Source organism: Mauremys reevesii, linkage group 3 (assembly GCF_016161935.1).
Source record: "Mauremys reevesii isolate NIE-2019 linkage group 3, ASM1616193v1, whole genome shotgun sequence".
NCBI lineage: Eukaryota > Metazoa > Chordata > Testudines > Geoemydidae > Mauremys > Mauremys reevesii.
In genome coordinates, this window is record NC_052625.1 from 192,508,160 (window position 1) to 192,529,340 (window position 21,181).

The 21,181-nt window shown below is 43.8% G+C and overlaps 1 long non-coding RNA gene across 2 annotated transcripts in view; it reads left to right on the forward strand.

Annotated features, from left to right (window-relative positions):
- LOC120400305 overlaps positions 1 to 21,181 on the forward strand; it is a 62,549-nt gene that overhangs the window by 33,668 nt on the left and 7,700 nt on the right. Inside the window, exons 2-3 of one of the 2 annotated variants that reach the window (XR_005595703.1) lie at positions 4,063 to 4,127; positions 19,916 to 20,083. This is a non-coding gene — a long non-coding RNA (uncharacterized LOC120400305). The remainder of the gene's footprint in view (positions 1 to 4,062; positions 4,128 to 19,915; positions 20,084 to 21,181) is intronic. The other variant, XR_005595704.1, reaches the window with a different exon arrangement.

Consider the following 21,181-nt stretch of genomic DNA (forward strand, 5'->3'; position numbering starts at 1 on the left):
TCCATCCCAAAGGCTAGCACAGATAAGGCGGAGGAAAAAGAAGACGCGAGATGAGATGTTCTCGGATATTATGGAAGTTACACGCAATGAAAGAGCTCATCTGAATGAGTGGAAGGATGTGGTATCAAATTACAGGAAAGAGGCCAGTGAACGTGAGGACAGGAGGGATGAACGTGAGGACAGGAGGGACAACCGAGATGAGAGGTGGCGGCAGGAAGATCAGCGGTGGCGGGATGCAACTCTGGGGCTGCTGCGTGATCAAACTGACGTGCTCCGGCGTCTGGTGGAGCTTCAGGAACGGCAGCAGGATCACAGAGTGCCGCTGCAGCCCCTGTGTAACCACCCTCAACCCTCACCATGTTCCATATCCTCCTCACCCAGACGTGTAAGAACGCGTCGGGGGAGGCTCCGTGCACCCGCCCACTCCACCCCCGTGGACAGCCCAACCAGAAGGCTGTCGTTAATGTGAAATTTTTTTAATGGCCTTCTCCATCCTTCCTATCCTCCTCCCAAACCACACCCTTACTTCTCTCCCTCTTTTTATAATGAATTAATAAAGAATTCATGATTTTTAAACGAGAGTGACTTTATTTGCATAAGTAAGCTGTACTCGAAGGGGGAAGGAGAGTTGCTTTCAGGGAATGAGTCAATCAAGGGGGGGTGGGTGTTCATCAACAAACACAGCAGTCACACTGTACCCTGGCCATTGATGAAGCTCCTTTTCAAAGCTTCTCTGATGTGCACCGCTTCCTGGTGTGCTCTTCTAATCTCCCTGGTGTCTGGCTGCGCGTAATCAGTGGCCAGGTGATTTGCCTCAGCCTCCCACCCCGCCATAAAGGTCTCCCCCTTACTCTCACAGAGATTGTGGAGAATACAGCAAGCAGCAATAACATAGGGGACATTGGTTTGGCTGAGGTCTGAGCGAGTCAGTAATGTGCGCCAGCGCGCCTTTAAACGGCCAAATGCACATTCCACCACCATTCTGCACTTGCTCAGCCTGTAATTGAACAGATCCTGACCACTGTCCAGGCTGCCTGTGTATGGCTTCATGAGCCATGGCATCAAGGGGTATGCTGGGTCCCCCAGGATAACGACAGGCATTTCAACATCCCCAACTGTTATTTTCTGGTCTGGGAAGTAATTCCCTTGCTGCAGCCGTTTAATCAGAGTAGTGCTTCTGAATACGCGAGCGTCATGAACCCTCCCTGGCCATCCCACGTGGATGTTTGTGAAACGTCCCTTGTGATCCACCAGTGCTTGCAGCACCATTGAAAAGTACCCCTTCCGGTTTACGTACTGGGTGCCCTGGTGCTGCGGTGCCAAGATAGGGATATGGGTTCCATCTATCGCCCCCCCCCACAGTTAGGGAATCCCAGTGCAGCAAAGCCATCCACTATGGCCTGCACGTTTCCCAGAGTCACAACCTTTCGTAGCAGCAGCTTAGTGATTGCTTTGGCTACTTGCATCACAGCAGCCCCCACAGTAGATTTTCCAACTCCAAATTGATTCCCGACTGACCGGTAGCTGTCTGGCGTTGCAAGCTTCCACAGGGCTATCGCCACTCGCTTCTCTACTGTGAGGGCTGCTCTCATCTTGGTATTATGGCGTTTCAGGGCAGGGGCAAGCAAGTCACAAAGTTCCATGAAAGTGCCCTTATGCATGCGAAAGTTTCGCAGCCACTGGGAATCGTCCCACACCTGCAACACAATGCGGTCCCACCAGTCAGTGCTTGTTTCCCGGGCCCAAAATCGGCGTTCAATGGATAGAATCTGCCCCATTACCATCAGGATCTCCAAAGCGCCGGGGCCCGCGGTTTGAGAGAATTCTGTGTCTACGTCCTCATCACTGTCATCGCCGCGCTGCCGTATCCGCCTCTTACTCGCCTCGGTTCGAAGGTCCTGGTTCAGCATATACTGCAGGAGAGTGCGCGAGGTGTTTTAAACATCCACGATTGCGGTATTGAGCTGAGCAGGGTCCATGCTTGCTGTGCTATGGCGTCTGCACAGTTCACCAAGCAAAAAAGGCGCGAAACGGTTGTCTGCCGCTTTCAGGGAGGGCGGGGTGAGGCTGTACCCAGAACCACCTGCGAAAATGATTTTTGCCCCATCAGGCACTGGGATCTCAACCCGGAAATGCCAAGGGGCGGGGGAGGCTGCGGGAACTATGGGATAGCTATGGGATAGCTACCCACAGTGCAACGCTTCGGAAATCGACGCTAGCCTCGGACCGTGGACGCACACCACCGATTTAATGTGTTTAGTGTGGCCGCGCACAATCGATTTTATACAATCTGTTTTACTAAACCGGTTTATGTAAATTCGGAATAATCCCGTAGTGTAGACGTACCCTAAAAGACAGTTTTTCAAAGACACAAATGTCAGTTAGGTGCCTAGGCCTAAATCCTCCAAGTATTTAGGTGCTTAGCTGCCATTCAAATCAATTGGAGTTAGGCACCTAAATAGCTTTGTGGATCTGGGCCCTAGTTTCCATTGATTTTCAGTAGGAGTTATGGGTACATTTTTTCAAATTGCCTTGAGTGAGTTAGGGTAAAACATTCAGTCCTATCTGATTTTTCTCCTAAGCCCCTAACTCACTCTAGGCAATTTGAAAAAATTTACCCTCGGTGCCAAAACTGCCATTTATACGTTTTTGAAAATCCCTCTCTAAATAAAAATAAGGTTTTGATTAACGTGAATTTAACAAATGTTTAGCGTTTGGATGGGAGGTATTCAACTGTATATATAACTTGAAATTCAATCCACAGCAAATGAAACTGGGATTCATCGATACAAAAAAAAAGTTGCTACTGTCTAGTTAAATGAATAAAAACCAGTTCCATCCTGACAGCATGAATATAGCTACACACAGTAGCACCCTGTTTCTCCTAATGTACAAGACTGAGAGCAGAACCTCAGCCAGTTACATCTGTTTAATTCTGCTAATTTCAATAGAGTGCATAGGTGTAAGCGACAATAGAAATTGGCTGTTTATTATACAAGAATGAGGGTATTCCTGGCACTAGAGTAATCACTGGATTAATCCTTCCCATGTTACACTCCCTGCCTACTGTAGTAATGCATTAGTTTATCATTTCACCCAATGGAAAGGAAAGGCTCTGCATATTTCCATTAGGTCACCCTCCTCTGATAGCTACTTGCTGTATATCAGTAGACACTCAAGAATTTAAAATAAAAAAATATATGTAAAAATTATGCTGACATGAAAGTAAAATTCTAAAACTGCCTTGCAATTTAGCAAGACAGGAGTGGCGAGGCGCCTGTTCTGGAAGGAGGGTTGTTCTCAGTGGTATCCCAGCTCATCAAGTGACAGTCTCGAGGGGAGTCTCTGTGACCGAACCCATCACAGTGTTGTACAAACCCAGAACAAAAAGACAGTCCCTGCCCCAAGGGGCTTACAATCGAAGTATGAGACAACAGATGGAAATGGACAGACCAGCAAAGGAGTTAGTTTTCTGACAGCAACAATAACTAAACTGCACTGCATAGATACCATGTGCAGGAAGTAGTCTTTGCTTAATTCTGGCTACCACTCTAATTTTAGCAGGAAATTTTGTTTGACCCAAAATTTAAAGATATTCCAGATTTACTTTAAAATCAAAGGAAAAAGATTGAAACTAAAGGCTCCACCACATTACATCCAAACGCCTGCCTCCCTGGCCATACTTGGCCACACTGCTCCAAAATGTCTAGAGTATCTTTCTTTCTTCCATGCTGCCACCAGCTATGTCTGCCAATTATTGGTCTCCATAATCTTCTGCTGACACGAAAAGCCTAGTTAGTGCTCTCTGACACACAGACTCATTGCCAAGCACCCTCTCAGCACACAAGCCTAAGCTCATTCCCCAGAAAAACAGTGCCCTAAAAGAGAGAATGTAACAGGGTGTGCTTGTCCTTTAATACAGGCTAGAGGGCCTGGTTTCAAGCCACAATAGGTAGAATTCTGGCAGCTGTGGTTCCTGGCGCTGAGGGGAGTTGCAGGCTCTACAGCATGGTACGCTGGGAAGGGAAGGGCTGCATCCAAGAGGTTTCCTTCTCTTGCTAGGTGCAGCGATGTTGAAGTAGTGGGAGCTTTGGAAGGAACTGCGTGGAAAAGAAAAAGCAGGAAGGGTAAGTCTGGGTTTGAGGCTGTTTTATGAGGGCTCCTAGGTAGTGGAGAGCCCTGGGAGGAAGAAGGGTAAGGAAGGATACAGGGCTTGGTGACTGGACTGGGCGGCGCTTCTCTTATTTCTTTTGGAATTTAGCCTGGATGGGAGAAAGTTTGGGTTTAGCTGCCCTATTAAACTCTCCTATTGGAAGGAAAATGAGGCAATGGCTGCATCTGCATAGCAGTTCCTTACAGGTGCCAATATTATCCCCCGCCTTCCCACAATAAATCTGGCAGGCATGGGCACTTTCTCCCATCTTAACAATGTGTTAGTCTGTTACTAAAACAACTGTCACCTCGCCAGGAGCTTTTGTCTTAGTTCAAGCACAACAAAAGCCAGTTTGATTCTTTTTCTTTCATTCTCATAGTGGGGGGGGGGGGAGGGAGAAGTGGGAGTTGATTTGTTTTCCGAGCTTCTTTACCTGATCAGATGAACTCTTGACGCCTTTCACTCATTTTGAACAATACAACCCGTGTTCAGGTCTCATTGCATCTCAAATCATCTAGTTAAATATATATTTGTATATTCCAGCTAAATTTCAGATTGTATCCACTACTGTTAAGAATGAGATTAGGTGATCTACTCTCTCATAGGGGTAGCGGTGGGTACGTGACTTGCATTACCAAGAGCTAGATGGGCCTTGCTTTTCCTTGATCTACTCAGCATTTTTGAGGTGGGGGACAGGGAGAGAGGATGAGAATCTTGATAGATACATGTTCAGGGGAAAACAGCTGCAAATTTAAAGCAATTTCTCTGTGGTTTTTAAGAGAATTTGTGTCATTGTCAATGTAGCTATACAATGATTATCTAGCCCTCTCTTGCTGTTTGGAGTAACAACTGTTCCATAAAACAGATTGCATTATTTTATTTTACTTTTTGTATTTCAAACACTGACCCCATAAATTCTTTCAGCGTCGTTCTCTATGTGTCTGTCTGTGACTGCTTTGGTTACCTATCAAACGAAAATATGAGAAGAATATTTTTTGCTGAGCTAAAAGTTACTGTATTTGAGAGTCTGAAACCTGAAAGGGACCTCTTCTATAAATCGGCTTCACCAGTACAATACAACAGAAGCAGTACTGCTTCTGACTGCAACTGCAAGACGTATGGAGTGAGATTGGTGAGCCATTATGATTTTACATAATAAAAAGTGTGCCTATACGGGAAAAATATTAGCTAGTAAAAGTAGGCAGTGGGGGAAGGCAGGTGTGTGTTTGTGTGTGGAAAGCTTTATTTATTTAGTTTTTTAAGACAAAAGTCCAATGAAATGAGCAATATATAAAAGACAAACCTCAGCTTTATGTCCCCTCAGATTTCAATCAGACGTTTTTATGAAAGGGCAGAGTTTGTTCTCAGACTAGCCTACTGCAGAAGATATGTAAAGTCTGTAATGAGGCATGGTAGAGTGCTCTGAGCACAGATCAAGCACTCATGAGTTCTAATCTTGGCTCGGACGCTGACTCCCTCTGTGTCCTGGTATAAGTCACTTAGGCTCATATTGTCAAAAGCGGTCTCTAATTCTGCACCTCTTAATGTTTCTTAGGGGTATTCAGTCTGAGATAGGTAGGGGCCTGACATTCAGAGGAAAGCCCCAACCACTTAATATGAGCTACAGGTCCTCTGCTTCTCTGAAAATCAGGCCACAAATCCAACACTTTTGAATATTGGCTAGTTATGGGTACCTCCATTTTGAGAGTGGCTTGACATGCTAAGCCTTGAGCTCTCAAAAATCAAGCTCCATGTTCCTCAAAAGGTGGCCTGTCTCAAATCTGTGCATGCACATTGTACGTACACCAAAATTGACAGTTCCTCCCTTCAGTCTAGAGCCGTCAACCCATGAACTAGCGACATTTAGCAGCAAAGCCCAGCAAGGTGGTCACATATTGTGCAGACACCGTGGGAACAAGATGACAGAGAAAAACAAAGGGTAGCAGAGCCCTTGCTTCCCTTCTATATATAGGGTAGTGCTGTGATCCTGTTGAAGCTCCCTTTGCATTCATAGACTGATACATTTTAAGGCCCAGAGGGACCAATATGATCACCTAGTCTGACCTCTTGCATAACACAGGCCGTAGAATTGCACCAGATGGTTCTTGTGTCAAGCCCATCATGGTGTCTGGTTGAACTAGAGTGTATCTTATACAAAGATCTTTAATCTTGATTTAACGATGTGAAATGATGGAGAATTCACCACACCCCTAGATAAATTTGTTCCAGTGCCTAATTAACCTCACTGTTAATATATAAAATGCACCCTATTTCTAGTAAGAATGGATCTATTTCTTCCAACCATCAAATCTTGTTATGCCTCATCTGCTAGACTAAAGTGTTCTTTACAGGGAGAAAGGATGGGATCCACAAAAGTAGTGAGGTGCCTAAATCCAAGACTTAAACACCTAAGCCCATTTTTGGCTCCACTATGATCCACCAAACCCTGTAGACGCCTAAACATGATCCATGATCCAGGGAAAGATGGGCATTTGGCCACCTAAATCATGTACGGGGCCCAATAAGGTACGTATGCTCAGAGGTTACCTACCAGGTCAGATCCTCTTCAAAATCCACCACCACTACCTCTTCCTTCCCCCAACTTATAGCCCAACAGTTGTGAGAGATGCAGGTTTAATTTTCACCCTCTCTGCCAGAGGGGGAGAAAGGATTCAAATAGGGGTCTCCCACCTCTCAAAGTCCCCTAGCTCCTGAGTTATGCGATATTCTGATGGGGGGCTCCCTCGGTCTCTCCTGTTGAAGCTGATCCACTGTGGATAAATAATGAGAGTCCCCTTGCTTCAATCACTGGATCTGGGGTCTCCCATTTCCTAGGTGAGTGCTCTAACTACCAGGCTGAAAGTTATAAGCTACGCAACTCGTTTTCCTCCCTCTCTCTGTTCTCCTCCAGCTGTTTTGCATCGAGTGAGGCAGGCGTCTAACTCATTCCCGCAAGAAACACCTTAGATACCTAGTATCAGAAGGGTAGCCGTGTTAGTCTGGATCTGTAAAAGCAACAAAGAATCCTGTGGCACCTTATAGACTAACAGACGTTTTGCAGCATGAGCTTTCGTGGGTGAATACCCACTTCTTCGGATGCAAGACGTGGGTATTCACCCACGAAAGCTCATGCTGCAAAACGTCTGTTAGTCTATAAGGTGCCACAGGATTCTTTGTTGCTTAGATACCTAAACCATCTGAGTCCAGGCACCACGAATCCATTTGTGGATCACTGAACAGAGACAGATGCCTCCCTGCAGCCTGGATTTAGGAGCCTATCTCTGAGAGAGGAGTAGGGCTTAACACATACCTCTCTGGTTGGCATCTCTCATCAGCTAGCTTAGGTGGGGAGCTGTCTAGCAAGTGGGCTTTTGTGAAATGGATTCTTAGGCACCTATCTTGCCATATTTATTGTATAGGAAGCCTTGGCATGTAATTTGGCTTGGTGGATTGCAGTGTCGTTCCTAGATTTTCTAGGTGTCTAAAAGTGAAATGCCATGATGCTCAGCACTGCAACACCTGAATCCCTTTGTGGATCCCACCCAAAGCTCCTTCCTCTTTCAAAGGCTTCTTCCTATGTTTGTTGCTCCACTGGGGAAAAGGAAGCTGAACACACATCCATGGTATCTTTAAACCTTTGAAAGTATGTGCTGGCTCAAGATCCACTAGGGAGAGCTAGAGGGTAACTTGTTGCTCTTAGGGAGTAGAGCTGAGCAACTAATTGTGATGTTTTGGTTTTGGTGTTTGTTTTGGTTTGGGAACCAAACTGAAAAATCCCACTGCCCCAAATTTGGTTAGTTTCATAGTGAAACTGAATTTTTTCAAAGAAAACAAAAAAAATTAAGAAATAACAATTCATTTTAGATTAAAAATACACCCCAAATGAAATTTTTTGTTCCATTTTTAGGTCTTTCACCTTTATTAGGTACCTAAATCCAAGATTTAAACACCTAAGCCCAGTTTTGGCTCCACTGTTATCCACCAAATCCTGTACATGCTTAAATGTGTTGGGTTTGGTGCTGCTTTGAGCAGAGGGTTGGACTAGATGACCTCCTCAGGTCTCTTCCAACCCTAATCGCCTATGATTCTATTAAATAAGTGTAGTTAAATTTCAAAAGTCAAAATGTTTTGTTTCATAATGGTTGAAATGAACCATTTTGGCTTAAATAAAAACAAAACTCCTTTTTGTTTCTTGGCCAAAAGTATTGGCTGAATTTGACTTGAATTTGTGAATGGTTTCATTATCCTGAAAAAAATGCATTTTTGGCAAATGTTACTATGTGGCAAAAAATTGTTGCCCACTTCCAATGGGGAGTTTAGTTGCATAATTAAGGAGAAGTGTTTGTGGAGAGAGAGAAGGTCTTCTAAATTCCTCATCCCATAATTCACAAAGCTTAGTGTTTCAGCTCTATGTGTTTAAGTGTAATAAAGCTGATCATCTTTTAATTAGTAAAGTTTTGGGTCACTTTTTCTTCCCCCAACCAACTCTCTAAGGGCTAGTCTACACCTACGAGCCGGGTCGACGCGGTGAGTTCGACTTCTCGGAGTTCGAACTATCGCATCTAATCTGGACGTGATAGTTCGAACTCCGGAAGCGCCAAGGTCGACTCCGGTACTCCACCACTGCAAAAGGCGGTGGCGGAGTCGACCTTGGAGCCGCGGACTTCGATTCTGCGGCGTCTGGACGGGTGAGTAGTTCGAACTAGGGTACTTCGAATTCAGCTACGCTATTCACGTAGCTGAATTTGCGTACCCTAGTTCGACCCCACTTCTTAGTGTGGACCAGCCCTAAGAAATATCTTTGTCCATAGGCCTCTGAAATGTAAATTTTACTAGCAGTAAAAGTTATAAAATCCAAGAGCCTTTAATAGGTACATCATTAAATAATGGTTGCTTTAAAACAAACTGTTCATGTTTCTCTAATGAGCCTTGCTTGCTGCACGTTGGACATAAGTGTCTCTTCAGGGATTGAATCCTGTATCAAATTTGGGGGCTACAATGAGCTAGTCAAAACTAATATATTTTTAAGCCCATTGGGGATTTGAGTATTTAGACGCTGCATAAAGCTCGTGTGATGATTGTGATAATGTGAAACAAACGTACTGAGATTCAAAACCCCCTTTAAAGCTTTCATAAGGGAGCACCAATGTGAGCCAGGAAATTACAGGCTCATCACTGCCAGCAAATGCAAACTACTAGATGTCCTGGCAGACAATTTCATTGCCTGCTTCGTGGTTCTAACAGTCCCTCATTTTCCTGAGGACAGAGGTCACGTGCTGTGACGTTCCCCAGGGTGCAATCTGGACTGTTGTATCCCCTGAGCTCTCCAGACTGGGACACCTTTGCTGGTGAACAGCAAACCCCTCTAGGCTCTGCTCACTCATAGCCACCAGCATGTAAAGTCACTCCCAGCTGAGTACATGAATGCTATGCCCAGCCATCCATGAATTATGTATAGGGTGACACCCACATATCGCCAGTCCCAGGCTTGCTGCCGCAGAAATGTACATCTTACACTGTTCAGTACCCTCCTGAACAGCGTAAGCTCATAGATAGTCCATCATTTCAGCAAAGGGAAATGATTGTGCATCAGGCTTGTTGACCTAAGTATCGATTCCCAAGCACTTCAACCGAAGCACACTGGTTTAGATTAAACAATAAAACAAGTTTATTAACTAGAGAAAGATTTTAAGTGATTACTAGTATAGATGCATATCTTAGGATGGCTTACAAAAGAAATAAAAGGATAAACATGCAAGCTAACTCCGAAACTTTACCAAGGCTAATAGGTTTAAAAGCAAGAAAAGAGTTTTTCTCACCAAGAGCCTACAATAGCCTGTACTGGCTTGAAAACCTCCAGTCCAGGAGCACTCCCTCAGTTCAGTGGTGCGTCTTTGAGGTAGAGGTCACTCTCTCCCAGTCTTATATCCCACTCCCCTCTTTGAGGATTACCCCCCACTGGGGTACAGACAAACAGTTTCCTGTGTACCTGAGATTTGAAGTGTTTCTGGAATGAAATGTAAATTCTTTGTTTAAACCTTCCCCCTCCCGCTCACTGGTGAATAGCCAATCAAATACTAATGGACCTTTAGCACTGCTGGTATGCCATTTTTGTCTCTCGGAAATTGGTTTGTGGGTACTACCCAGAATTACAACATATTTCCGTAATAATCATATAGCAAAATCTCATCATTTTACATACAGTGTTGTTACACACATTTCAACAGAATAATAATATTCAGCAGACTGAGTTTTCAAATGATACCTCACAAGGCATACTTTGTACAAAATATAACCTAACCGGAAAAAAGTGGTGAACATGGGGTACAGTGTCACAGTAGAGTACCTAGCACAATGAGGCTACAGAGTGTTCCTATCAAAGAGTTCCAGTTATTGCAGTGGGGTGTTGCATTCTGCTACTCAACGATAAATCCAGCCGGATGCAGTGTTTTAAGAATGTTTGTCCAAAAACTTCTCATTCTCCTCAAGTTGTTCAGGTCTTAACATTCTTTCCGTGGGGAAATAATTCATGGTTGATTGAACTAGGTCATTGCTGTTGAAGTTTTCAGACCAACTGCTCAACTTTTCCAGCAATGTTTGCAAACTAGTGAATTCTGAATCATTGCACACTTTGCTCACATGCTCAGCCAGCTCTGAAGGCACTGCAAAAAGAAAAGTGTATGAGAACATTTGTTTGCATAAAACCTGCAAACTTTACTTCAGTGATCCTTGCAGCCTTTGTTGGCTTTACAGGTATTTTCAGAGTGCAGTCGTTTCTTCATGAAAACCTTTGTGGAAAGAGAAGGTGTTGTGAATAATTGCATGAGTATTAATGCTGGAAGTGTTTGTGCATCCATCTTGAAAGCTCATTCTGAGGCTGTGAAAGTTTCATTCAAGGAGCAGAAATTATGCCGTGTGTATTAAGTGACCAATCCTACATTATGAACAGCAAAGTATACAGAGTGAATGGTTTAAAGCAATAGTTGCAGCAAATAGTTTGTGGGTGATTCATGGGCCAAAATGTATATTTACATAAGCAATTCACTGAATAGTTAATCAAGTTATGAAAATTAGTCTGTATCATTCCTCTTCATGAATTATCTAAATTCATTACTGCAAATTGTTTGGCCACCCTTCATCCTCCCTCGGTGACTTTCTCCCATACTAACTGTTCAGTCCTTGAAGCTCCCCTTGAAGTCAGTGGGAGTTTTGAAAACTAAGATACTTGGCTTTACAAGTGGAGGGGTAATAAAAAATGTAGTGGAGCTATTTTTTGTAACACTTCCTGCGGTAGAGCCTAGAAGCAAATCAGGTCTGGACCCCGCTGTGCTAGGTACTGTACAAATATATAATAAATGTCAGTCCCTGCCCCTAAAACTGCCTTAAACATTTAAAAAATAAGTTGCTTACTCATGGTATTTGATAGTACAGTATAAAAGTGTGATTGGAATGTTGTAGGTAATAACTCCCTTGTGACTCTGGTATGTTTAAGTAATGCAGCCATTTTAAATTCAGGCCTTTAAAAAACCCTCTATACCACATCACTGTACAGAGAGTGAGAAAGAGAACGCAGTCGGAATTTGTGGCTGTTTTGAGGAGTTAGCTGAGGAAAGGCTTATTATAGCAAGCCATTCTAAACAGCACATTCAAGGTGACGTTACATAAAGTCCCACATGGAGTGTTTCTACATCGGCTAAAAACAGCAAGGGTTTGAGTTCAAACAAATACTAAATAACTGTATTTAACTAGAAAGCACAGTGTACTTGTGAGGGACTTGTATCCAACAGGACTTTATGAATTAGGGAACATTTGGTAGGAGCTGGAGATACAAAGTGGAATAAAGAAGTTACCTCAAAAAGGCAACATTCTTAAAAAAAAAAAGTGTGCAGATATTACTCATAACTATGGCAGAATTGGACCCTTTCTGAGGAGTGCCTTAATCTGCAAATAGCCTCATTGCTTTTATGGGTCTACTAGCAGCATAAGGTACTACTCAGTGTAAGCATGAGTGGCAGAACTAGGCCTATAGTTAATTGAAAAGAAATATAAGAATATAGTTAATTGAAAAGAAATAGAAGGTGTAAGAGGTATGGGTACGTCCTCCCCAGCAATAGTCCAAGGAGCTGGGATAATGTTGTGGTCTTTATATATTGACCGGAAAGGCAAATATTGATTGAGGCCAAAACCATGTTTATGACATACTTAGCGGGGCTTTCAATCTCAGTAGTCAGAGAAACAAAGGAGTTGATTCATTGTGTGTGTGTGTGAGAGAGATATTTTTTTTTACACATATTCACTGTTACAGTCACTAACAGCTAGCCTAGAATTCAACCTCATGGCATAAACAGCCAGCAGCTTTTTTATTTCTTAATTAATATTCTGAAAGGAGATTAAATTAGAGGTTCAAGGGGGAAAAAAAAGCTATTCATTTTATTTTCAATCAACTCCTCAGCCAGGATGTCTATTTGCGTATGTGACCTGGCTGATGAACATCCCTCCAAACATGAGCATTGTTGACCCTCTGAGACCATCAACAAATAGAGGGCAAGAGGCTCAGCTGATGTCCATCAGCATAGCTCCACTGTAAGGCATGGTGGACAGGGAATAGCTATTACTATGTGTTTGAAGCCCCAAACAAGATCAGGGCCTATGGGGCCCTGGCAATTGGCAAGCATATTGGAAGAAACAGTCTCTGCCACAAAGAGCTTCCAGCTGACAAAGGATAAACAGAAACACAGGCATGTGAAGTCCAAGATCGCACACCAGGTTAATGGCTGAGCTGAGAATAAAGCCAGGTCTGCCTCTGGAGGCTCCCCCTAAACAAATGAGCATCCAAAAACTATTAAAGTCAATGGAAAGACTCCTAGTGATTTCAACAGGCATCGCTGCTTGTCCTGTTCTCTAGGCAGGTGCATGAGTGGGAGTAGGACTGTAACCCCCACCTCCTCCCAGGCACCCATCTGGAAAGCTGTGCACCCCCAGGGAAGTAAGGATGGTGTGTTCTGCTTGGCCTCTTACATGGGGCACTCACAGAGGGAAAGGCTGCTCATGCGCCCTGCTCCTGGCCTGCTTTTGCACATATAACCTGGCCCTCAATTATATGAGGAGAGCAAGAGGAAATGACAACAGGGTCTAGGAGATGAAGCAACTGGCAGGAGAAGGGGTGATAGAAAATGAAATGGTCCAACCTGCTCTACTATCCTGAAGAGAATAAACATGAGCCACTTCCCTGAGGCTGAGTCACAGCAACCTGTGATAACAACTGTGCTTGTGACGCCATTCTAATCCCTTCAGGAGTTGTCCGTGATGTCTCTTCAGCAAAGCACTGCTTAGCAAGGGGCGGTAGCGGCAGCATGTGCAATTTAACACTCAGTAAACAGCCTTGTGATCTATCATGTAACTATGAGTTTACAGCCTTCTAAAGATGAGGCCTGTTATTAACCCAGTGGACCACAAATGACTCTGATGGGGCTGTCGCCAGAGCGTGTCATTGGAATCCTCTACATTTAGTGGATCAATGTGGCATCTTGGTATGGCTGCTGTGCATGCTCATTAAGTCCGAGAGCTAAGCATCCTTGTGAATTCTGGTGGGGGTGGGGGGGGGAGAGGGACAGCTCCTGTGCATGTGCAATGGCCTATTTACAAGAGATTAAATGACTTGATTTGTTTAAATTTTTTATTCCCATGATCAAAGGCAATGGCCCACAGTACAGACTAATGGCCTGTGCATCGTCAGCTTAAAAACACATTTATGTCTGAATAGTAGGAGCACAAAGAGACAACGAGAAACCTCAAATGTCATTCATTTTTCTCTATTTCATACTCATGCAACTTAGCAATTAAACAAACTGTCACACCACTTGTAAGTGAACTGAACATTGTTAGGATGATCTGATGGCCCTTGTTTAAGACAGGCACAGCACGATTAAACACAGTGCCTGCAGAAAGCCTAAATACATGGAAGATTGTGAGGCACTCAGATGCTATGGTGATTTGCAGGGTGTGTGTTGGGGGGGAGACATCAGTACCTCAGATACCATTTTAAGCCTTTCTCATAAGAAAGAGAGAGGTAACATGACCTGATAAATCAATTTATATTAACTGTAGTTACTGGCAATGTTTATACATTGTGAAAAACATACTGAGTGTGTTTGATAGCACAGTGTTCAACTTGGATAACTAGAAAGGAGAGAGGGGGAGAGAGAACCTTGTAGGAGGAAATGGATATAGTCCCTTGTTGAGCTGTGTGAAGAAGGAAATTCTATTTTGCAGAGGATTTCAATAGGGAGAATGGAGCCCTGGATTCTGAGCCAATCTGGCAGGTGGGTTGCTAGGAGCCAAGCAGGTGACCTGGCAGAAAACCAGGCACATTTAACTGAAACCAAACCAACTCCACAAAACACTTATATTTCAACAAATGCGCAACTTCAAAGAAACACTTCACCAGAATATTTCTGACCAGCTCTAGGTCCTAGGACTGGGTGGGTTGCTCTGTTTAAACACCAAATGCTTGGTCTAATCTGCTCCATTCCACAAACAAAGTATTTGATCTTCAGAAGTATTTTATGAGCCCCAGGGTTGAGTCATCTCTGGCAGCGATGCTTTATCACATGCAGAGAGAGAGTAGGTGTCTGCAGTGGCAGGGAAAAGCACCTCAGCTTCGTTTTGGATTTGGAATATTAACAGGGAGCCCCCAGAAAGAAAGCATGGTTTTGTGGTTAAGGAGCTGCTTTGGCATTTGCGCGATGTGTGCTCAACTCTGGCTGTCACAGACTTCCTGTCTCACCTGAGGAAAGTCATTTTATAGCCCAGGCCTCAGTTTCTCATCTCCAAAATGGAAATAAATCTTCCTTTGTTAGTCTTGTCCATTCAGATGAGAAGTGTTGTGGGGCAGGGTGTCTGTACAGTGCCTAGTATCATGGGGCCCTGATCTTACCTGAGGTCTCTAGGTTCTGCTGCAACATTAATAATCCCCCAAGAATGCACTCCTGCGCACCAGCTGGTCCTGGATCTCAAGAGATGAAAAGGCACATCCAGCAACCTCCATGGCTACCTAGTCCCCATATCTTTTCATACCAAATTTCAAGACAGAGAAATTCTATTAACACCCTCATTGAAACCTTGATTGTGATGGAAACACTAACCAGGCATTGGCTACATTGGTGCAAACCTCAATGGTGTAACTATAGTACAGAGATAAAAGGACTCTTCAGCAGACCCATTAGCCATGTTCCTACTTCCACTCTTCCTATTTCACTCTTCTTTTAATGTGTCCTGACCTTGACCAGCTGGAGTAGTTAGGGCCAACTACTTCACTGTTTTCTAAGGAACTCTTTCCCATGCTGATGTGTCTCACAGGCAAAGCACTTCTAATTATACTTTTCACAGAGTAACCATCCAGCTGGAACTACCTAATCCTCCCTGGCCCTGTGCTATTGATGAGATGTAAAAATAGTTCCTAGACTCCAAACTCTTAGTTTAATGAGGCTGGCTCAGTGAATGCAGGATTTCTCTCCGTCAAGGCTTTGCACGCTGATTTGGCTAATTGCACATTGTGATACAGCACTTAGTGACTTTGAAATGTGCTTTCCAATGACTTTTTTCTCCACCCTTATGCCAAGCCTGAAATATGATCTGTGTAGTTTGGACTGTGTTATTTTACAGTGCACAGAACAGCCCACTTAAACTGACCAGCTGCAAATGGGAAAGAAAGGAGTTTTCTGTACTCCAAACTGACATCAAAAAGCAATGGAATAATCTTTTCAACAAGAACCTGAAAAAGGAACAAACTTGCTAAGGTTGCAAATCAGGAAGCCATCCCCAATCAGGCCAGCACTAAAGTAGGTGTTTAACTCTCAGCACGTTTAAGTGCCATCCTGAATCTGGGTCTAACAGAGGACATTTCAAATTCATCAAGCTGTAAATGAAGTTGAGAATTGGTGGAAGAAATGCAATGCAATGGGAGAGTGGAGGTTGGCTAGGATATGGTCTGATGGAGGCTTTTCCATTGAAGTCCGTGGGCTTCAAATCAGACCTAATGTAGAGGAAAGCATAAAGTAGAAGTAAACATGGAGCCAGTTCTTCTGCTGTTGTAGATTGGCCCCAGTGAAGTAAATGGCACAACAGTGATTTACACCAGCGGGGGTTCTGGCCCAGGCTATGTCTACATATTTGAGGACACTTACCATAAATCACAAATGTTACCAGCCCCCTGCACAAAATCTGCATGTCCCACCTTTATCAATCTACTCACTCATTCCAAAAATGTTTCTTATGCAGGGTAAGAGGAATTTTGCAAGGCTTTTTATTTTTTTAATATTACACCCACATACTGTGATGAGGACCATATAACTACCTGGATAGATGGACAGACAGTCATTAGAGGCCTCCACTGAGATCAGGAGCCAATTGTGCACAATGCTGGCCATACACACAGCATAAGAGGCAGTCCTTACCCTGAAGAAATTACAATCTAAATAGACAAGGCAAAAGATGGGGGTGAGGAAGTATTACTCTTACAAATGGGGAATTGAGGCACAGGGAAACTAAGTGGTTTGCCCAAGGTCACACAGGAAGTCTGTGGCAGAGTAGGGAACTGACTTCAGGTCTAATCCCTGAAGCCAAGTCTTCCTCTTGAGTAAAATAATAATCACATAAAATGTGCAAGATGACTTGATATATTTAAACGTCTTAGGGGGGGATTTTTCAAAACACCCCAGGGTATGTGCAGCAGGGAGGTGTGATTCTCAGTCAGGGTAGACAGACTTGTGCTAGCTCAGCTTGAGCAACATTCTTACTGCTATTTTTAGCACACTAGCTTGGGCTGAGCTAGCACGTGTCTGTCTACCCGCCCTGGGAATCGCACCGTCCAGCTGCAGCACAGGCACCTCCCTCAATGGCTTAAGCACACAAGTCCTTTAGGTGCTTTTGAAAATCTCACTGTTTGTGCTCACATATTATGTTGATAAGTAGAGCGAGGCAAAAAATTTCCAACCACATAGTTTATTCAGTGAAAAAATGCAGATTTGCAAATTTGACCCAATTGTTTCAGCCAAGGAAAAGGTTTTTCAAGGCTAGCCAACCATGTGCTAATCTGTCCCTCTCTATCACCTTATGCCCCATGCCTAGAGCACTTGCCTTAGGATACAGGAGACCTAAGTTTGAATCTCTGCTCTCCCTGAGCATCCCACCAGGCTATAGGTTGCTTTCACATTTTCCTGCTGAAGTTATTGAGATTTGTATAAATATCCACTGGGACAAAGCGTGTGAGACTCTAGCCTGGTGCTGAAGGCCCTCCACCTCCCCAATGAATGCCTTAATCTCAAGGCTATAAAGCTGTTCTCAGTCTCTCTATTTGGCTCAATAAATATATAAGCTGTTTTGCTTTGTACAACTACTTCAACAGGCAGGCTTGAAAATACCCCCCTGGTGAATGGGGTGCTTGCCTGCCTAGGGTAGGAATCTGAGTTTAAGTCCCTGCTCCAGGGCAGGCATTCAAATGTGGGTGTCCTATATCCAAGACAAGTATGCTCACCCCTGGGTTCAAGGTTATAAACACACATATCTGTTTGTTGGCCCAAATTCCAATTTGCTGACGACTCCCAAATATTTTTGGAACCAAGCCACATGTTGTCCCAGATGCTTTGATTTGCTGACTGAACCAAGAAATCAACTGTTTGCCCAACTCTAGTGATAAGCACTACGGAAACCTGAAGACTTCCCTGATTTGACAGGGATTCCATTTGTGCAAAAATTGGCACACATTCACCTGCAACTGTGTGTTTCAGTCAGGTAAATGAGCATACCAAAGAACAGCTGGGTGCCTTTCTAAACACCCAGCTGCCTAGATAAGTAGCATCTCCACAGATACAGTTCAACTAATTGCATAAGTAAATATGTGTGTGGTACATCTTCACACACTACCTTGTGCCTCCGTCTCTGCCTCTAGTTATTTGTCCTTAACAGTCATGAACATTGGCTAATTTTGTCACATTTAAAACACACTGGTTGTCCTCACAACCAGATGGTCCTGTTGAAATGTTGGGAATAATAAACATAGTGAATAGATTTTTATTTTTTTAATTTGAAAGGAAATTTTCAAGTGCCATCTCTAGTAAATGTTACTGAAAGCAGCAGCTGCATGAGAGTGCATTTAAAATCACACTATCTTTGCAACTTTGTTTGGAAGAATGAAGAAGATGAAAGAACTAATGAAGAGGCAGTTTGGAGGAGATGTGGAGGGCCAAGAAGGGTAGTACTGGGGGGGGGGGGGAGTTTTAGTTAGATAGAAGAGTTAAGAGCCAGAAAGAAAGCAAAGCTATAAGAGAAAACATCTCGTGCTTTGTGTTCTTTTCAGTTTGTATTAATCTGTCCTTTATTCTATACATATTGGAGTTAAAAATAGGACAACTGTGAATAAAGCAATAAATACATCTCTGGGGTTTGAGTGACTTCGCAGACACTTAATTTTGACCCTGGTTTTATCATCCTTTCACTACAAGCCCTTGATGGGCTATTTATAGCCTTGTAATTCACAGCTGCTTACCCCTAGGCTGCATCTCCTGCCTATTGATTGGAGAGTGCTGGAATAGCCCTGCTGAACGGCAGCATTTTGTATAACTCTGTGACATGGTTACAGGTGAGATAGGAAATTCCCCTGCAATGGCTATATTTTAAGCTTTGGTATTAAGATGAACTCTGATCTATCATGCTGCCAGAAGGGTGACTACTTTTTGTTAAAGGGACACTGACCATTTAAACACACGTCTGACTGACATTACCCGAGGTTCTGACAGAGAACAGTTAAGATTAGAAGAAAAATACTTTCTCTTTTCAGTGGCTTTATTCTGATCACACTAGACAGCAGCACTCTTTTCTATAGCCATTTCCCCTATTTCACTCTAGTCAGGTCCCCCTGCTCCTCTGGGCCTTTCTGAGCCAAACAATAAAACCACAAAGGTTTCTCAGGGAGATTGTGGAGGCAGGTATTGTACCTGAAAACTCACCTCTGTTTAACGAGCAATGAAGTTGACAGCACCCCTTTCAGCTGCCCAAGGATCACAAATCAGGAGGCAGCAGCCCTGCCTAAAGCAGTGCTAGAAACGTAATGAATATCATATAATTACAGAATGAGGCCTGGTTGTGCTTTTTAGGCACAACCCTGAGCAAGGGGCAATATAGAAAGCAAATACTCCTTGGAGTGGCCCCTAACAGTAAATGCATCTGAGACTGATTACTCCGCTATGTATGTACATTACTCCTCAGTTGGCGTGGTAAATACAGTAATTTTACTAGTGGCATATAGCAGTGGCAAATCAATATCTATAGTACCACGACCAGCAAGTAGGGATGGAGTAAGCTGTCAAATAGCCCCGTTTACTCCTACCTGCCTGGACCCAAAGTCTGGGTACCCATTTAGTGTGGGTCCTTTGGGAGCTATGTAAAATAAAACTCATTTATTCATCTGAATATTGGTGGCATATTGGTGGCATCCCAGCAGAATTTTCAGAAGCCTTCTCAATCCATCGCTAGCTTCGAACACTCTGCAGCTGATCTCCCAGTCATCTGCCACCTCTTTGCTGGTTGTCTCCTGCTACAATAAGCCACCACCATTCTTTCCATGGTAACGTTCTCAAGGTTATCTCCAGCTCTACACCTGATGTGATCAAAGTGTACATAAGAGTGTGCCTGTTGATTTCCAACAGCAGGGTCTATTTGTCTCCAATATTTCTAACATAAGCATTTGTTCTCTCTTCTGTCCAGGAGTCTTCAGCAGCACCACATCCCAAAGGCATCAATTCTCTTCTTGTCAGCAGCATTCATTCCTCACAATTCACATCCATAGGTCGCTATGGAAAAAATAAGCTTTTCACCTTTGTACATTCTGAGATGCCACAATTATTGCAAAGTTTTTCATAACAGAGGCCAGGGGTCAGTGAGCCATTTCTAGTCTTCTCCTAATTTCTTTGGGCCAGCCTCCTTGGCTGGATATCTGTGATCCCAGATAATTGAATTAATCTAACGCCTCTACAACTTGACCATTAATCGGGATATCTTGTGATCTCATTGGGTGCTACAGGCATGCAAATGGTCACTATTATTATGCCCAGTTGTGTTAGGCCAGTGATTCTCAGTTGAGGCAGCAGGGATGTCATGTGCAGTCACCACAACTTTTTGAGGTGCATGTGGCCACTAGGGATTCATTGTGAGAAATTTTGTTACCACAAACGTTTTTTTTTAAATTGCTACAATTAATAATAACCATGTAACTTTGGTGGTATTATTAATATAACATTATTTACATTGACAAGATTTTATTTGATTTCCGTGACACTTCCAAATAACCATGTGACCAGACTGTCACCATTATAATATTTTAATTGTCAAATCTGTGTCCAATGTGAATTTGCAAAAATTTGTTTGAGAACAACTATGCTAGGCACTGTACAACTACAGAACAAAAAAACAGTCCCTGACCAATAGTCAATAGGAAAGCCCTAGGCTGCAGGCCTGATAAGGCCTATTAGGTACTGGGTTGCAGGAGGCAGCCCATGGGTAGGCAGAGGCAGCAGGTCCAAACCCCCTTTGCCTATGATGAGTGGCTTACACTGCGGTCTGCCCCAGTGAGTGGGGGCGAGATGGAGACTGGCAGTAGCCTAACCCTGAGGCGAAGTGGGGATAGTGGGTGGGGGTTCCCCTGGGAGGGGGAGACCCTGAGGCTGTGAGGGGTTACTGCCAGAGGGGCAGCACCCCAGGTAAAAAGGGTCCTGGGAGGCACACTGGGCAGTGGCCAGGTGGATCACCAGCCTGGAGAGGGCACTCCAATGCTGGGAGAGCTAATTCCTGAGGGCAACCAGCAGGAGGCACTGTGGGTTGAGTCTGCATGCTTACAGGGGGAGAGAGAGAGAGAATAAATAGGAACAAGGAAGTGGGGAAGACATTGAGGGGGAGATGTTTCATGGCACGTTTGTAATGTCACTGCACAAACAATGGGGGGGGTTATATGGGCAGATCAGGCCTCCACAGATA